Source organism: Corapipo altera, unplaced genomic scaffold, assembly GCF_003945725.1.
Source record: "Corapipo altera isolate COAL_440 unplaced genomic scaffold, ASM394572v1 2b, whole genome shotgun sequence".
Classification (NCBI taxonomy): Eukaryota; Metazoa; Chordata; class Aves; order Passeriformes; family Pipridae; genus Corapipo; species Corapipo altera.
Genome location: NW_020884874.1, coordinates 26409227 through 26427849, shown reverse-complemented (window position 1 = coordinate 26427849; position 18623 = coordinate 26409227). Strand labels below are relative to the sequence as shown.

Below are 18623 nucleotides of genomic sequence, written 5' to 3'. Positions count from 1 at the left end.
CCTCAATGCCTTCCGCGGTCACCTTGCAGGGACTACACAGAGCTGGTGGAGAGGATGCCATGCTGAGCACTCAGCCCCCAGCTACCTACTCAAGGAAACACACTCAAAGAAGTGAGATGCAAATGCTGCGTTCTGACTACCAGACAGCTCTGCAAGAAATCATGTCTCCCAGTGTGCATGGGAACAAGTAGCAAAGAACTTGCACCAAAATTGAACATGAACATTAATAGAATGGCATTAATGGCTCTTGCCATTTGTAAAGTGAAACAGAGCTTTCCATCACCCTGAGATAGAAAAGAGGCAGCAGTGAGGCAGCATGCTGGGCAAATGCACCAAGGTAATGCAGCATCTGAAAGCAGAGAGCTTCAGCACCCCTGCTGAAGCCTCTTCATCCCACAGGACTTCTACCTGGTCACATTCCATGCAGCTCTGGCACTGTAGGAATCCCCTTCCCAGAGAGGCAGTTTTTGCCTCCAGACAGTTTTATCACAGGGGAGAGTACAGAAAGGCCATTCTGTAAGAAGTTACAAAATAGTTTCTCTCTCCCTTTTTGAGTTATTGAATGTTGGCATAACTGGCAGACAGGAAAATCTTGCCAAACTGAACTGAAGTTCCTGTGCATAGATAATAAACTTTCTAAAATATCCAGTTCATACAACTAAACTCAGTAAAGAAAGATATCATCCTGTGCTCCAAAAAGAACTTGCTGAAAGTAAGTAGGTAAGTGAATGATTATACAAGCTGCTAATCTCTGTTTCCCCTAAAGGCACATTTTGTTGAGGAAAACTTGAATCCAGAGCTAAAAAGCCAGGGGTCTGTGTTTCCTGTTTCAGTGCAAAAGACAGGAAATTTTAATTCCAGCTGTCCTTTTGTTCACAGTATTTGTAAGCCCATTCACATAGTACCTTTACCACGTGTTTACTCATTCAATTTCATGTGTATGAGAGAAATATTAAAATTAATGTATTCTAAAATTCTTTTTACATTGAAAACAGAAATAATTCTACTCAGTGCTGTCACCACAACACATTACAGTCTATTCCTGTATTGCACCTTAAATTCTCATTACATGACACTAGATTTTCACTTTTTTTCTAGAAGCCTAAAATCAATAAAGGAATTGCTTCAATTTCCATATTAAATATTTGTCTTCACAAATATCTGATTCATACAAAACAGTCATGACTGGACTGTCACCATGTCCTTTGATGGATCTTAAAACATAACTATATTGAACTTGTCCAGAAGAGAATCATTCATATACATGTTGTCCTTTGCCCTCACTCAACAAACAAACTTAATTATTTCTAATTATTTCATTATTTTTTAGTGATCCATTTGCATTTTTTAGCCAAAGTGGAAGGCAGGCAGAGGGGGAAACGTGAGATCTTTTACACAGGCCTTTAAAAACACGCAATTACTTGCCAGAGTGAACTTCCTTTATTATACCAAGTGAGCCTTGTTTCTCATCAGCTAAAATGATATTGTCTTTTTTAAAGAAAAAGGAAATAGATTTGACTAGACAGAAATAACTAACACCCGTCACTCAAGCAAAAAGAAAGAAGCCACAGCCTTACCAGCGAGGAATTCTGATGAACAGCTGCTCTTGTTCCGTCAGCTCCATATACCTTGACAAGCAGAGAGGAAACACTTACAGAAAGCAGTTGCAATGCTGAAATTGCCCAAGAGGAAACTGATGCCTCTTTTACAAACCATGACTACACAAACCACAAGTTAGGCTTCAAAGCAGGTGCTAAAAGGCATGCCTGCCAGAACTGTTAATGCTAGAACCAAGCCATATAGAAATGGGGTAGAGGATGGTAATAAAATATTAGAAATATTCCCAGATAACTAGTTTTATATTTTTTATGTTTGTTTCACAAATGAAAAATTGGTTTAAAAAACGTTCCTGAGAAGAGGCTGACAGTGCATTGTGGGAGACAGAAGAAAGCATACTATAGTTGCAACTCATGTTGCCTGAACCCAGTAACACCAAGGCCAGAGAGTCCTTTGGACAACAGGGTATTAAATGCTGCCAGTCTGTTTTTTCTTGGTCACCTGCAAGGTATGTCCCAGGAAACCCCATCCAAGCATGGATGACAGCAAGATTTGCAGACAAGCACCTGGGTCTAATGGCTTCAAATGAACCATCTTTAGTTCCCACATTTCCTTTTTGACTAACTGATGCAGTGGTAAGCCAAAATTAATAACCCTATTAAAAATATGAGACAGATGCTTCTGTAAGTCACATTTTTGCTAGGTTTGGGGACCAAACAAAATTAAAAGTCATGGCCTTGCAGTTTTGGGTACTTTTCTGGCTTGTGTATTCAACAGCTTCAGCCACAGGTATGTGGACTTCGAGAAGGAATAAATATCTAACTATAGCACAAACATTTAAATAACTTTTCATTGCTCTGTCCACACAGCTCTTTACTTATTTTACATATCACATTAGTCTATAAAGACAGAGCAGGCACTCTATTAAATTTCATCCTTCTTCAAAGTGATAGGCATTGCTAAAAATAAGGCAGGTCACTGCATGCTTTGAAGTGAGTTTTTCCTTTTTGACTCACTGGAATATTATAGAATAGTTTCCTCAAAGGAGGATGGAGGGATTCTGCTGCCTAGGGATTCTCCTGCATTTCTTCAGATCTGTCTCCCAGCAAAATTCCAGGATACAAAGTCGGATAAAGGAGACATCCAGAGATCTCAATGCTTTACTATTCATGATACTGAAATTACAGTGCCACCTGTAGGACACCCAGAAAAAAATCAATTTGGGCCTTGGTGGTGCCACGAATGCCAGTTGTTATAATTATGGGGCTTTCTAGTTGTCTTGGCAGAAGCGTAGGAACATAAAAGCCAGAAGACTCATGTCAGACTCCAGGGAGTAACTTGATTTAAACATGCATTGTTTTAAGTACCTCAGGACATCCAGAAGTGGATGTTTTGCTACAAAGATGAATCTTTTGTGGAAAGAGGATGTGCCAGTACAATGCATTCATAGTCCATCGACCTCAGAGCTTGTGCCAGTGTAGGCAGGAGAGATTTGCCACATCCTCAAACACTTCCAACTAAGACAGACATCACCCTTGAACAGCTTAATCTAAGGAAAGTTTCCATTGTAGCTGCACACTTTCTTCTTTTATTTTTTTTTAATTTTTCTATTCTCAATTTAATTTTTAGCTATGGATCATGTAGGATCCATATATGGCACATCATTGACTGGTATTTGCATTGCATGCATATGGTACTTTGCACCAATGCTGGGAAGCACTCTTGTATCCTTCAGAATATACCAATAAACTTATTTTCTGTTGCTTTATCTTTTGTTTTCCTTTTTACCAAGAGAGTAATTTTCCACTTTTCTAAGTGGAAAATAGCGAAGGCAATATCTGTAAAGATTTCTCTCCAATGGATCATTTCAAGATGCACAGTAAAACAAAAGTAAGTATATGCACCTTAGTTGCTAAATTTCCATTAATAACATTTAAAGTGGAAAGTACCCAACTGATTTACTTAATAACTCTGTTGCTGCAAATGAACTTAAAAAGAGGAGGTGCACAACATGTGCAAAGGCAGCTTCTGCTTAATGTTCAGCTGTGGTCAAAAACAGAACAAAACGTTCAGACCAACAAGGAAAGGAATAGTGAATAATATAATGGATTTAAGAATCCTTTTGTTTAGATCAATGGCAGTTTTGTGTGGGATATTATGTAACAAAACCATCACCAACAAACAATAGAAAGAATCTGGAAGACTAAAGAGCAAAGAGTGAAAAGAATGGTCAAGAATTGCCAGGGGGAAAAAAGCTCTTGTAGGAAGATGGATTTTAATACAAACATGGATTTTAATACAAACAGTGCTTTGTAGTGTGGCATAACTGATAAGGGATTCAACATAAATATTTTAGATTATGATTTATATAGGGAAAACACAACTCTTTCTCAGTCATGTAAAACAAAAAGGGAAGGAACAAACAATGAAAGATAGTAAAATTAAGAGAAGGAAGTGGGTTCAAGTACACTGTTTGGGACTCACTGCTTCAGTGAACTGAAGGTGGAAGCTGGTGCAGAATTGAAAATATTACTCTGTCAAACAGGGCAAATATTATATGCAGAAAACAGTAAATGAGGTACTTTCCAATAACATTAGGTTGAAACATTATGGCAAATTTCACAGCATAAGAAAATTATTCTCTTAGCTTTACTAGTTTCTTATGGCCACAGCAGTGGCAAAGAGTAAGAGATCTTCACTAACTTTTGAGGTAGATGCTGCACAGCACAGGAATAAAAATTGCAATAAGATAAATGATGCAGAGAGTTAAAAAATTTATTTATATAATTGTGCAAATACAGGCTGCAGAAATCACTAGGCTTCCACCCAGAGAGGTATGGGAGGCTGGAGCAGAAGAGAGATATCTGAAGGGACTTCCTGCCAACATGGCTACAAGGACACAAGAACGCTTGGGGGGGAAGGCAGTGGTGGGGAGGAACCAAAAACTTTTATGAATTTCCAATTCCCATTTATCTGGTAAGGTCTCTGTGAGGAAGTAAAGGATTGTTGAAAGCAAAATAACCAGAATCATAGGTACCAGGAACAGGAGGGCAGCTCACAGAGATGAGTGAGACTTGGTAAAAGCAGGTAGGTTAAACTATTTTCCATTGTGTTCCCGCAGAAGATTTCAAATCCATTGAAGCTGGGAATTGCACAGCAGAAAACATATCTGTCTGGTTAAAAATTCAAGATATAGCATTGAATTCTCTCCTTGAGCTGAACAGCAGTTGTCACAAAAAAGAGAAAAAAAAAATCAACCAGTTCACAGTTTATTTGCAATAAAATCCAATTAAACAGTCTTTTCTATTCAAAAATGGTCTGTGAGTGTTTGTTTCTTACCAGACAGGGAAGTAAGGTATCATCTGAACTTTCATTTGCCTACTCAGCCAACTAAGTAACCGATGAATGTACCAAAAGGTATGGGAAAGCCACTGAAAGCAGATAACATATCACTTACCAACAAACCCTATTGGTTGCATGACTCCTGCCACAGGCTATAGAGACCACAAGAAGGATGAGCTGAGTCTCTGTCAACTAGTATGATTCATACTTGCCAAACCCATCTGTTACATGCAAACCAGTTGTTGCTGGCACTTAATATTTATGATTGAAAGTTACTGACTTCCACTACCGTAAAGTTTTCCTTCTAAGCAGTAAAGATGTTCCAGCTTCCTCTGTGAGATTTCTTTTCTATTTTAACTTGTTTCTCTTAATGAAGTGTATTTGAAACTGAGAGCTTTAACCAGTCCTTGAACACTCTGAGAGAACAGTGGGGTTTTATACACAGCACTTCAGTTTTGTATTTCTCTCTCCTTAGATCAAGTCAACCTTGTGGGAGCATTATAGGTAAGGGGAAAAAATCGGCTGTATATTTACATCTACCACTTGACTAAATCTGAGTGTAAGACTTTGAGAATAAAATACTGATGGACAACATAGGACTGGCAGCCTCTGAGCAGGGAATGAGTATTCAGAGGCTCCAGCTCTGACGCTGGCACTAACTTACCACTTGACTTTGAACCCACCTCTTCCACAGCTTTACCTCTCTACTTTCAAAAAGAGGTACACAGCGATTGCCTACACTGTAGGAATTTTATGAATATTTAATAATTAATTCCTCCAAAGTGTTCAGAATTTCCGAGATTTACTGCTTCACAGGAGAGACACTATGAGCTACCTTTATAAGAACAGAATTATCAGAAAAGAGAAACACCTTTAAAGTGGCCAGAAAATTGTTTAAACATCTTGAAAACAAACAGTTGTCAAAGGTAAGCATTAGAAACTAGTTTTATTGCAGCACTATATAATCAAGGACTTTAAATCTGTACAGAATCCTAAATCCCATTCTTTGCTTCTAAGTAATTTACTGCACAGCCTTATGCCACTGCTTTCCTTTCATCTTTGATAAAAAGCCTTCAGCAGTTCCTGTTACATTAACACTACTGCTCCTTGTTGGGGCTGTATATGTTTAAAATGGTTGCCAGAGAGCCTGCAACAGCTTCCCATTGTAAATGTTGACATGGACAATTTCATCAGTAACCCAGTGACAGAAACTGGGTGTTCCACGTGCACTGGGAGTGTGGTTGGCTTGCAAGATGGCCAGGAGGCTATATAGACAGAAGCACTGCCAGGAGATCGAGGGACACAACTGTATCCCTCTGCTTGGTTTGAGCCACATCTAAATGCTGTATCCAGTTTGGGACATACATCCCCAATATGGGAAAGATGGTGATAAATTGAAACAAGCTCAGCAGGGGACACCAAGATTTTTGGAGCTGGTTGGTACTATGAGGAGAAGCTGAGGGACTAGGACATTTCCAGCTTGGAGTATGGACAGCTTCAGGGGCCCTCTAACAGCAGCACTCCACCACCCATCAGAGGGTCAGCAAGATGACAGAGATGGGCTGTTCCCAGTGGTACACAACAAAAGGATGAGATAAAATAAGCAGAAGTTGAAAGAGAAGATTTTTAGACTGAATATAAAGAAAACCTCCTTCCCCATGATGACAATGGAGGGAAGTCACCCTGAAGAGGTTGTACAGTCTCTATCCTTGGAAGTTTTCAAGATCTGATGAGACAAAGCCCTGAGTGAGTTGGTGGGAGCTCATAACTGAGCCTGCTGTGAGCAGGAGGTTGGACTGCGATCAGCCTGGGTGGTGTAATGAGCCTATCCTTCTCTGTTAGGTTGAAACATACCTCTGACCAGCAAATCACCCACAAACCTGTAGTGAAAATATTAAAAAGTCTTCCCAGAAGTAGATAGATGCATAAATTTTCAAAAAGCAGGATACGTATGAAAAAAACCCACAAGTTTAGGACAATCTGTGTACTTGTGCACATATGCCAAAATGTATGTTAAAATCCAACCAAAAATATCACTGTTAGGAATATGATAATGAACTAAGATCATGCAATTTCAAAAAATATGCTCCTTTACAAGTATTCTTTTTTTACCGTGCCAAACATCCTTCTCCTTCATTCATATATTGCATTTGTTCTGTCAAGTCATCCAAACTGAAAGTTTTTAAAATATATTTTTTCACACAGAGAAAAATGGATAAGGCCTTTATCCAACCATTTGATGTTTAAAAAATTATTCAAGAAAAGAGGAGAGTTTCTGGATGTAACACTTTCCTTCAGAAGAAAAAATTTAAACAGGAAAAATAAACCAACAGCATGCCCATGTTTTGCATTCTCACTCAACCATTTCTATTTCAAATGTAGAGTCATTTAGGCTAAGCAAAAATTACAAAGGAAAAAAACTATTATATTTCTTGAAAATGAAAATATCTTAAAGTGCTTGGAAGTCTTTAAAAAAAAAAAATTCTTGACACATATCTCAAGTTTATTTTTTCAAATATTTCTGAGGTTGTGCTCTAAGATTGCTAAGGCAGGCCCATCTACTTGCTTATAAAGAACCCAAAAGATGGATACCCCATTCCAGCTGTAAGATAAATAGATAAAAAGCCAATGCAACCATTGACTTACATTATCAGATTCAACAATTCATCAGCAATTCATTGATAAACTTGAAACACTTTGTATATAAGCCACTGAGAGTGGATGAATTCAATTATGCTTTAGGGTCACATGAGTTCCATTTAAATTCAAACACTGTCATGATACAGCTGTCTGAAATGCAGAGCCTTCAAAAATGTGTAACTTGCAAAAGGTCAGTTTTTTAAACATTGGTAAGAAAAGCCTGGCATACTATGTTTCAGTTGTTTGGGGGTTTTTACCATTTGAACATCTACTTGTCAAATAATGGCTTTTCGAGTTATACTATCATTAGGTATATACACATAATCTGTATTCATTTGGATTAATTGAATTTGCCCAAACAAGTTCTCTCCCAGCTTATTTCCTTTATGGGCAACTTTGGGCTGAGGGGAGCTGACTGCTGAGCTCTCACACCTCCAAGGGCCAAAGGAGGTCATGAAGTAACGCCAACACGTTCACAAGGAAGAGCACCAACCTCAGCTGCGTGTTTGCCAGTTTTCATCAGCATTTTCTGCTGAGATTGCAAAGCATCCATGATTGCTACTTCCTCTTTTTCTCTCTTCCTCCCCCGCAGCATTTGTCCCAGGCACAGCAACAAACCTATCAGGGTGAGGAGGTTGAAGGCTGCTCTCCAGTCATCCTTTCTGCTCAGCTATGATTTTTACCCTTATTCCACTTCCCTGGCTTATTTGCATTTTTCATCCTTAGTAATCAGTCATAATAAGGTGAGACAAGGGAATAAAAGCATTTTGGGATACATCTCAGTAAATGTTTGAGTCACTGTGGTCTAGTGGTTAAAATCTCTCTCTTTGTTTTGAGTAAGCTCTTATGTTAGTACCTAAGCACTAGGCTTCAAGAAATGCATTTGGGACTCGTAGGTTCACATGTGCCTCAACAGCACACTTCGCCTCAACAAAAACTTAAGTTGGGAAATCTCCAAACATCATAAGGAAGACAGCTCAGTCTTAAGCCCATTGTATACATGAGGAACACGAAAATGTTATGACAAGATTGCACTCCGACTAAATGAAACCATACAAACCCCTAAGAACTTGTGTGACCCATCTACCAACACTTCTACATTGTTAGTGACAGCAATTCTGTGTGAAAGGTGCTGAAACTTCTCATGCAGGCACACTGAGGATATCCCACAGGGTTCCTCTTTGTAGGAAAGAGTGATTGCTTAACCAGCTCTCAGGGAGCATTCCAAATAATCCTTGGTTTAAAAGACAATGTTATCAACTCTGTTGTCAACTCTAATTTTCAGGCTCATCACCACAAGCAGAAATTTATTTTCCTTGTATACCAGAGCTGAACAATCTTTGGTCAAGCGCCTCTGCAAGCACCCCGGCTGAACAGGGCTCAGGGTAAAAAAGAGAGTTTATGACCTTTGGAAGAAGGGGCAGACAACCCAGAAAGAGTACAGGGATGTCTTTAGGTCATGTAGAGAGAAAATCAGAAAGGCAAAAGGTCAGTTAGAACTCAATCTGGCCACTGCTGTGAAAGATAATAAAAAGGGTTTTTATAAATACATTAACAACAGGAGGGCCAAAGAAAATATCCATCCTTTATTGGACACAGAAGAGAACATTGTCACCAAGGATGATGAAAAGGTTGAGATACTTACTGTCTTCTTTTCTTCAGCCTTTAACAGAAAGACCAGTTATCCTCAGGGCAACCAGACCTCCTAAGCTGGTAGACAGGAATGGGGAGCAGTAAAAAAACCTGAAGTCCAGGAGGAAGTAGTTAGTGACCTGTTGAGCCACTTAGACACAAGTGTATGGGGCCAGAGGGGATTCACCCAAGGATACTGAGGGAGTTGGTAGAAGGAATCACCAAGCCACTCTCCATCATTTATCATCAGTTATGGATAACCAGGTCCCAGATGACTGGAGGTTAACAAATGTGATAGCTGTCTACAAGAAGGGTTGAAAGGAGGATCCAGGGAACTACAGGCTTGTCAGCCTGATCTTGGTACCAGGGTAGGTCACAGAGCAGATCATCTTGAGTACGAAAACAGGACACGTACAGGACAACCAGGGGATCAGGCCCAGCCAGCATAGGTTTAGTGAAAGGCAGGTCCTGCTTGACCAGCCTGATCTCCTTTTATAACCAGGTGAATCAAGTAGTGCATGAGACAAAGGCTCTTAACTTCAGTGAAACCTTTGATACTGTCTCCCAGAGTATTCTCCTGGAGAAACTGGCAGCCCACAGCTTGGATAGGTGCAGTGTTTACTGGGTTAAAAACTGTCTGGATGGCAGGGCCCAGAGACTGGTAGTGAACGGAGTTACATCCAGCTGCAGCTGGTCACAAGTGGGATTCCCCAAGGTCCAGTCCTGTTTAATATCTTTATTGACAATCTAGATGAGGGAATCAAGTGTACCCTCAGTCAGTTCACGGGCTACACTAAGCAGGGCAGGAGTATTGACCTTTTGGAGGGTAAGAAGGCTCTGCAGAGGGTTTTGGACAAGCCAGATCAATGAGCTGAGGGCAACAGTATGGGGTTCAACAAGGTGCAGTGCTGGGTCTTGCACTTGGGTCACAGCAACCCCATGCAGTGCAACAGGCCTGGGGAAGGGTGGCAGCCTGGTGGAAAAGGATCTGGGAGTGCTGGTCAACTGGCTGAACATGAGTCAGCAGTGTGCCCAGGTGGCCAAGAAGACCAATGGTATCCTGGCTTGTATCAAAAACACTATGGCCAGCAGGACTAGGAAAATCCCTCTGTACTCAGCACTGGTGAGGCCACATCTCGAGTACTGTGCTCAGTTTTGGCCTCTTCAAGAAAGACAAGGTGCTAGAGCATGTCCAGAGAAGGGCAATGGAGCTGGTTAAGGGTCTGGAGCACGAGTCTTGTGATGGGCAGCTGACGGGCCTGGGGTTGTTTAGCCTGGAGAGAAGGAGGCTCAGGGAGATCTTATCACTATAACTACCTGAAAGGAGGTTGTAGCAAGGTGCAGGGTGGCCTTTTCTCCTAGGGAACTAGCAACAGGACAAGACGAAATGGCCTCAACCTCTGCCAGGGGAGGGTCAGGTTGGACATCAGGAAGAATTTCTTTACTGAAGGGTGTTAAGCATTGGAACAGACTGCCTAGGGATACTGTGGAGTCACCATCTCTGAAGATGTTCAAGAAGCAACTGGACATGGCACTTAGTGCTTTGGTTTAGTTGACATGATGATGTTTGCTCAAAAGTTGGATTCAATGACCTTGGAGGTCTTTTTCTACTTAAATGACTTTATCATTTTATTCTATGAAAGCACCAAGGTTCAAGCTGTTGGAAACAAAGCAGATGAGAACGCCTTCCACTCTCCTCCACCCCTGTGGCCAGCATGACTCAGTAATATTATCACACACATCCTTTGACACTTCAAGCAGGGCTCTGAGCTCCCCAATCCCACTGCCACTCCTATGCATTTGTTCCACCACTATAAACACCTGCTGAAACCCAAGCAACTTGTTATGTAAGGCTTTGGACTTCACAGCACTGCAACAATTTCTTCACATTCATGTATTGTAAGTTCCAACAGTGCCCATTATAGAGAAATTCCTTGTCTGTTCAAAAAAGAGATGGAGGGGAACAAAGGCAAACAGTTACAGAAAGAGTGGAAAAAGGGGAAGTGAGAAGGCGAGAGAAGATGTTATTAGACAAGCCAGTGGTACAGATTCCTGCTTTGCTACACAGGTTTTCTTCAAAAGCCTGCACCAGTTCCATACTGCAAATTTCAAAGGACCTTTGAAACTTAGAAGAGCACCATATATTTTAATGAGCCCTCCACAGTTTCCTGAGTATTCTCTGCTTACCAGGACACCCTGGTCTTCCAATTTCAGCTCTCTAAGGATCTCTACCTGTTTTCTCCAGAGTCACCACTTTAAAGAAGTTCCCTTCCCATGCTACAGGCTACTACACCATCTGTAACCACAGCTGTAACACACCTGCTGCTTCCCACAGTCAGAAACTATGAAGGTACCCTTTGGGTGTTCTTGTTTGTCTTACTCCTTGGAACAGCACCCCTCCACCTGCCCTGTGCCACATCCCCGCTACCACTGAGCTTTTTGCCAAATACCCAGGTCAGCATTGTTCCTAAGACTGACACAGACACTCTATGAGGAAGTCACTTCCCACAGCTGGAAACTACAGTAAGACTCTGCAAGCAAGGTTGCAGGTGCTGCACAAGGCTGAGAGGTCCTGTGCAAACCTTCACAGCACCAGTAGGATCTCCAGAATTAAAGCAAGCTCTCTTGGATATTGCAAGACAATGCAACTTTTTTAGAGAATAACACGTGTGCCAATTTCATCCCTGACACTTTCTAGAGATCTCAACCCAAGGCTGCTACGTAACAAGAAATATGAATAATCTGAGTGTTCCAAGGGGATTTAGAGATGAAGTACCTGTATCTTCAATAACCAGCTGAAGAAAATTGATCTCATGGATTATTATTTTTTCCTAATAACTTAATTACATGCCAGATTTTGAAAGAAAATAAAAGTGGCGTTTTTATTCAGTGCTCCAAACTGTGTCAGAGTAAAGGTAAAGTGGCCAACAGCAAATACTGAAACAAAACACAGGAACAGAGACAATATGAAGTGAGGCCTCCATAAGGAATTCTGCTATTCCACAGTCTGGACACATCCTGAAGGAAAATTAGAGTTTCATTGTGGGCAATATTTCTCAACAACCAGTCCTTCCACAAACTTTTCTCTTTACTTTTGATCCCATTTATACATTCAGCAAAATGAAATCCACACTAACTCACAGAATTTAATTGCGCAGTATGTGAAAAAGTACTTCCTTTTAGTTTAAATTTACTGTCATTTTTGCTGGGGGGTTTATTTTGGTTTAATTTTTTTGGGCTTTGGTTTTTGTTTGGGTTTCTTTTCGTTTTAACAAATGATACATACTAGTATTCCTGTGGGAAAAACAGGCATTCTGTGTCATCTTGTTACCATCTCTGTGCCAGTTATAACTTTCCCATTACATCTCAATCCTCTTTTTTGCACAGAAACTCTAGTTCCCCTTTTCTATATCTTGTTTCTGACCTCCACTTCCCATCATTTAATTGGCTGTTAACCCACAAAAGACCTGTAGCTGCCTAGCTGTCACAAGCCTTTAGAAATAGCCCTGTCTAAAGTTTTCAGGAAATCCAAGTTCACTGCACTGATACAGACATGGGCAAGCAGTGCAGTAAGCTCACAACAAATTCGTAGAGCAAAATGTGCAGTGCCAAGGATCTGACACGCACGCAAGTATTGGAAATGAGTATCGGTGGTCCAGTCTCATGGACTGATTAGCAGTGCACTTCTGGAACACACTTGGTTAATTTGATTCAAAGGACTCATTTTGTGTAAGAGTCATGGCAAGATCAGTCTGCCATGTGAACTACAGCAAGATAAGTGGGGATAATGTTGAAATTTGCTTCAGAAGCGCATTCCTTACTTGAATTAACACACCCATGGCACAACATCCCCTATCAACTGGATGTACCTTCAGATCAGGGGAACTCATAAATCCAAAGAATTCTGGGTTTCTGAAGTGTCATCTTTACCTCCCAAAAAACAAAGTCAGTATTAGTCTCTCTTAATACCTGTGAATTCACTTGGTTATTAATTTGTCTCTTCTTATTCCTTTGGTACCCTATAACTAATTCAGCTAATAAATTAGATGCCATAGTATCTACTTTAGCATTTCATTTTCCCAGTTGCTTCAGAATTCTCCACTAACATTGTCAGGTGCTGATGATCTACAAGCTTTTTTTTTTGTCTTAAAATACATTCTTGTAGTAGTTTACTTTGAGACAGTTCTTTAGATGCCCTCCACCAAAAAAAAGGCTCTCATCTAGAAACATTTAGTCCAAGGGTTTATTTAATACTGTTTCTTATGGTCTTGTCATTTTTTTCCTTCTTTTACAACTCAAACAGTATCAAAATCTTTCTCTGGTTTCTGTTTCTAGTGATCTGAAAGGATTTTGGTGTGACCCCTCCCCAGTCCACTTTTTATGATTTCAGCAATCAAATGAAAAAGACTAGCTATTTATCAGAACTTGAAGTATTTTCCATATTATTCTATTTTATATGACTTCCATTTTTTGGAAGCATCATCTTATTTCTAATAGACTGTTGTAATTTGATGTTTACATATATCATCTTTTTCATTGTACTACTGGTACTTTTTAAATCTTCCTTGACAGGTGATAAACATTTATTCTTAGTTTCTACTAATGGCAGAATTAAACAGCCTTAATGCCGTTTCAAATAGCTTTTTAGCTGCTCCTCTTATTTCCCTCTCAATACACATTCTCACATCATTTAAGTCCACTTTTTAAAGTTGTTATATTTGATTTCTTAACTACCACATTGACGCTGAATTTCACAGAATATGCCAAGTTGGAAGGGACCCACAAGGATCATCCAGTTCAATCCTTTGCCCTGCACAGGACCATCCCCAAGAGACACATCATGTGCCTGAGAGTATCATCCAAACACTTCTTGAATTCTCTCAGGCTTGGTGCTGTGACCACTTCCCCAGAGAGCCTGTTCCAGTGCCCAACCACCGTCTGGGTGAAGAACCTTTTTCTAATATTCAACCTAAAACTCCTCTGACACAACTTCAGGCCATTCCCTCGAGTTCTGTCACTGGTCACCACAGAGAAGAGATCAGTGCCTGCCCCTGCTCTTCCCCTCATGAGGAAGTTGAAGACTGCAATGAGGTCTCCTCTCAGTCTCCTCTTCTCCAGGCTGAACAGACTGAGTGACCTCAGCTGCTCCTCATACGGCTTCCCCTCAAGGCCCTTCACCATCTTCGTTGCCCTCCTTTGGACACTCTCTAACAGCTTAATATCTTTCTCATATTGTGGTGCCCAAAACTGCACACAATATTCAAGGTGAGGCCGCACCAGGGCAGACTAGAGAGGTAAATTTGAAGTCATTGTAGTTTCCTATACTTATTTAACTTAATCAAAATGAAAGATACAATGCTTTTTTTGTTGTTCTCCCTAACCTCTGACAGATGGAATGAAAATTGTATCCAGGATGTTTTCTTTTTGACAAACACTTCCTACTAAACAATCTTTGTAACTGAAAAGCTTTTGTCCATCCTCAGAAGGAAAAGCCCTAGAGACTAAGTAACTATGACATTAGCTTTCACAGAAATCCTGAGCTGAAAGATTAACAGTAATAAGAAAAGCAACAATAGCAATTTCACCCCAAAGCCAGGGCAGGGGCCAGGGAAGCTGCAGGGAGTAACAGGACACTACTATCCCATGCTCTGGGGCTGGTGACACCTGGCAGGAGAGGAGAGGGGTCAAACTGCTGGGAGCAGCACTATGCCCCAAACATATACAGAACAGCTGCTTGTCTCTCCTGCCAAGAAAACCCACTTGCTTAATAAATACTAGGTATGCATGCACATGTTAAACATACAGCAGCGAATTTACAAAAGCCTTTCTTTCCCACCCCTTAGGCTGTCTGCCAGAAACACTCAACTGTAGCAGTCCGAGGTTTCTCTATAGACCAACTCCACATAAAAGAATCTGAACTAGAGTGTGACCCAGCCTCCATAGGCCACAGAGTTTTAACTGTTAACTACTCATTGAACCACAGTAGATTTCTATTAGCAGCACTCTTCCTTGTCCAGCTACTGTGTTAGGGTTGGATGAAGTGCTGGTTTAAGGAGCAGAACGTGACAGCTGGAGTGCCCTCCTCCAGCAGAGGTAAGCAGGGATCTAGGCTTGCATGCGGGACTCCGGTTTCAGTGGGAGGCTCCCTTGGACTTCTTATCCTCTGAGACAAGAAAAGGAGAGTCATAATAAAACATCTAGTTTCTGTGCATGACTCCATGAGGTCTAGCTAAACAAGCACAGTAAAAGTTGGTTATGCTGGAACAGAATTCATTTGTGTAAAATATTAGAGATTACAGTTATACAAGGTATTCAAGAAAGCACTAGTTATAACCAATTTTTACTCCCACAAATAGTAGTCAAATAAATATTTAAGTGTCCTTTATCAATCCTGACTTATCACATATTTCTCTCCTTTTGGAGAAATCCAAAAGGAACATATAGCTAAAAAGCTTTGGAGAAATATGAAGGAAGATATTTTAGAAGAACTGCCACATATAAATCTGACTCTACCAAAATCTGTAGGAGATGACAGCTTAATTTCAATGACCACACTCACCAGAGGCTCCTCCTCCTGCAGCTGTCTGCTCAGCCTTCTGCTGCAGAAGATGACAACAGTACAGGTATCTTGTCCCCAAAGAAACCATGCTTTGCATGCACACAATGGAGTGGGCAGTGGAAACACCCCAAAACGCAAACCCTAAGCCTCTCTTTACACAACTTCCCTATACCACAGCTCAAACAATTTCCTTCCCCCTTCTCTAGTGAAGAAAACTACACATATTAATTCAGAAGAATTCAACAAATAAGATTTAGACACTGACCATTTCTGTTTCCATGAAAAGAAAGTGGAATAACTCCAAACAGATCAGAGTCATGATTAAAAATCTTAAAAAGAAAATTTAAACCCCTTCTGGTCAGATAAATATCCAACTGGATGTTTTTCTCAGGGCTAGTTTGCAGACAATTTTTTCATGTTCTTCACTAAATATAGTTCAGATGAATCTGTTGCAGGCACAGGAACCTCATCAAGCAGAGGTCATTTCAAAGATTGAATAACTGGTAGCGACCACTGCCATGTACTACAGAGCTATCTACAGCCACTGAATAGTTAGGACATTGACAGCAGAAAAAATAGACCAGCTGCAGAAGAGCACTTGCTTACAATTCAAGGGCTTTCCATTTCCCTATTTGCTTAGCAGTGCTTAGCAACCTTGGTTTACCTCTGTCTTCATTCCTCATATCACCCAAGGAAAGCAATGGCTGTCCTCTCCTGCAGATGGAAGTGTTGTGAAGAGCAGATGTAAATTCACAAAACACTAGGGAACTTCGCTCCCCAGATGTGGGGATTGTTGAACCCAGGTATCCAAAATCAGTAGTGGTTATTAAATGCCAATCAAGATCAATCTATCCCATTAACAGCAGTAGTTGGCCTTTCAACCAGAGAAAATAAAAGTATGTGAAGACTGCAAATTTCTGACCAAACTCTCATAATTTTAAGCTAACAGAGCTGATGACAATGCCATAGCTACAATGACACAAAAGTCAGCTCTTGGAGCAAGAACAGGAAATACCCTCCCACAGAAACACCTCTGGTCCAGGTGCTACCAATTCTCCAACATTAGTGCCGAAGTATTCTTGACAGTCATTTTCTTACGATTATATGAAGCATCCGCTTATGATCTGACAGCAGAGCCTAAGGATAGAACTAAACATTGTAAACCTACCCATCTCAGTCCCATAGAAAAAGAGTTCCCTACACCAAGCCTCCATTACAGAATAACTTCCTCATATTTTTCTTTGCAGAGAAACCAGGTGACAGAGCTGAACCTGCGTGTTCAATTCTAGTTTCACAACATGCAGTCTCAAGCAAACTCTTCCTTTTATCCCTGCTATGTAAAAGTTTCAGACATCGATAGATAGTAAGGAAGTTTCCTCAACTTACATAATGCTTTCCCTTCTCCTCTTCTTCCCTGACATCCTCCAAGTTGACCAAGCACAGGACATGGGCAGAGCTCCAAGAAGTCTGCATTAGGAAGAGCAGCAATTCTTGCTACATTCTCACCAGTTGTGCTACAGATCTCTCAGACCTGAGCAGGAGATGAGGTGAGTGTCAGACTTTCTCTACCACGTGAGGATGCTCCACATGACAGCCAATTACACCTCTACTCAGTGAGTCTCTTCAGAGAGACAGAAAGGACAACTCCAGACAAACATATATAGTCTCTTTGCTTTCTCTCTTCAGACCTAGTGACACCCTCTTTTCTTACTATGCATTCCAAGGATTGCATTTTACCTGCTATGCTTACTCCAGTTCCAGGAACATCTGGGTCTGAGAAGCAGCCAATCATGCAGGGTAGCTACTTTTTCCAAGCCTCCATTAGCCCAGCTGCAGCAGTCTGAGTTGTAAGTGTGACAACTGAGTGGGGAGAGAAGCTCTGGGAGCTTGCTGTGGCGCAGGCTAAGGGTGGGAGGACTGGGAGAGGAGTGACGTAACAATGTCTGTATAAGGCCTTGTGACAACTAGCAGTTGTCTCAGTGGTTTTACAAGTATCAGCTGTATTTACTCAAGCTGAAGTGTTGCTGTCTGAAATAGAAATTCAGGTTTCCTATGGCTGCTTCTCAATTCAACATTCATGAAACAGCCAACACCCTTGGTCAGGATCAAGGGCTCATCATGGTAGATACTAGGTAGATAAAGAATATGACATCAACCCATCCCAAAGACTTGGCAGAGATAAAGAGGGAGTAAGATGATGACAATGTACTTGGAAAGGGAAAAAACAAATCCAACCATGCCCTCTCTTGGCCTCTATCAAAATAATGATTATGTGCAAAGCCCTGATTGTATGCATATACGTAAATAAAATTCAAGACTCATACTCAGCACCAGGAAGTTGTTTAGCTGAAGTCTGCAAGCTCCTGCCTGTAATAACCTTCCTGCCTTCTGATTAGAGCCAAGAAAAGGGTTTAGTATGGTTCCTCTTCTCTAATCTAATATTATTTGTAAATGAGTTTTTCCTCTCTCCTATCTTTCCAGTTGGTTTTACTTATGTACACATGCCAATGTGGTAAATTTCAGGCCTATAATTTGTGGCTTCCTGACTTAGGGATGGTTCTGAAGTAGTTCTTATGTGGCTGTTGCTCCAGCTAAATATTTACACACATATGCACCATGCATAGCTTTTACTTATGTGCATGAGCAAGGGCTCTGCAGGCATCACATAACTTTTCAGGGTCTACATGTGTTTCTGATCATGACAACACTCTGAAAATATGCGCCTACAAAACACATTTTAAATGTATTTATACAAAACCGTATGTGCTTACCCTTGCGGTGTTTTCTATATATAGAAAAGCTGACAATTAGGCTTCCTGTTCTCATTTTTTCTCTTCAAGTTCTTCCCTTGTTATTCATTGTATCCAGGTTTCCTTCACAACTCAGCTATACA

At 40.7% G+C, this 18623-nt stretch overlaps 1 protein-coding gene across 2 annotated transcripts in view; it reads right to left on the bottom strand.

The window, feature by feature from the left end:
* Positions 1–17948, bottom strand: part of IPCEF1 (interaction protein for cytohesin exchange factors 1) — a 73715-nt gene extending 55767 nt beyond the window's left edge. The window contains exon 1 of one of the 2 annotated variants that reach the window (XM_027632423.1): positions 17468–17948. The gene's annotated coding sequence lies outside the window, so the exon portion shown is untranslated. The remainder of the gene's footprint in view (positions 1–17467) is intronic. The other variant, XM_027632431.1, reaches the window with a different exon arrangement.
* Positions 17949–18623: the final 675 nt, after the last annotated feature.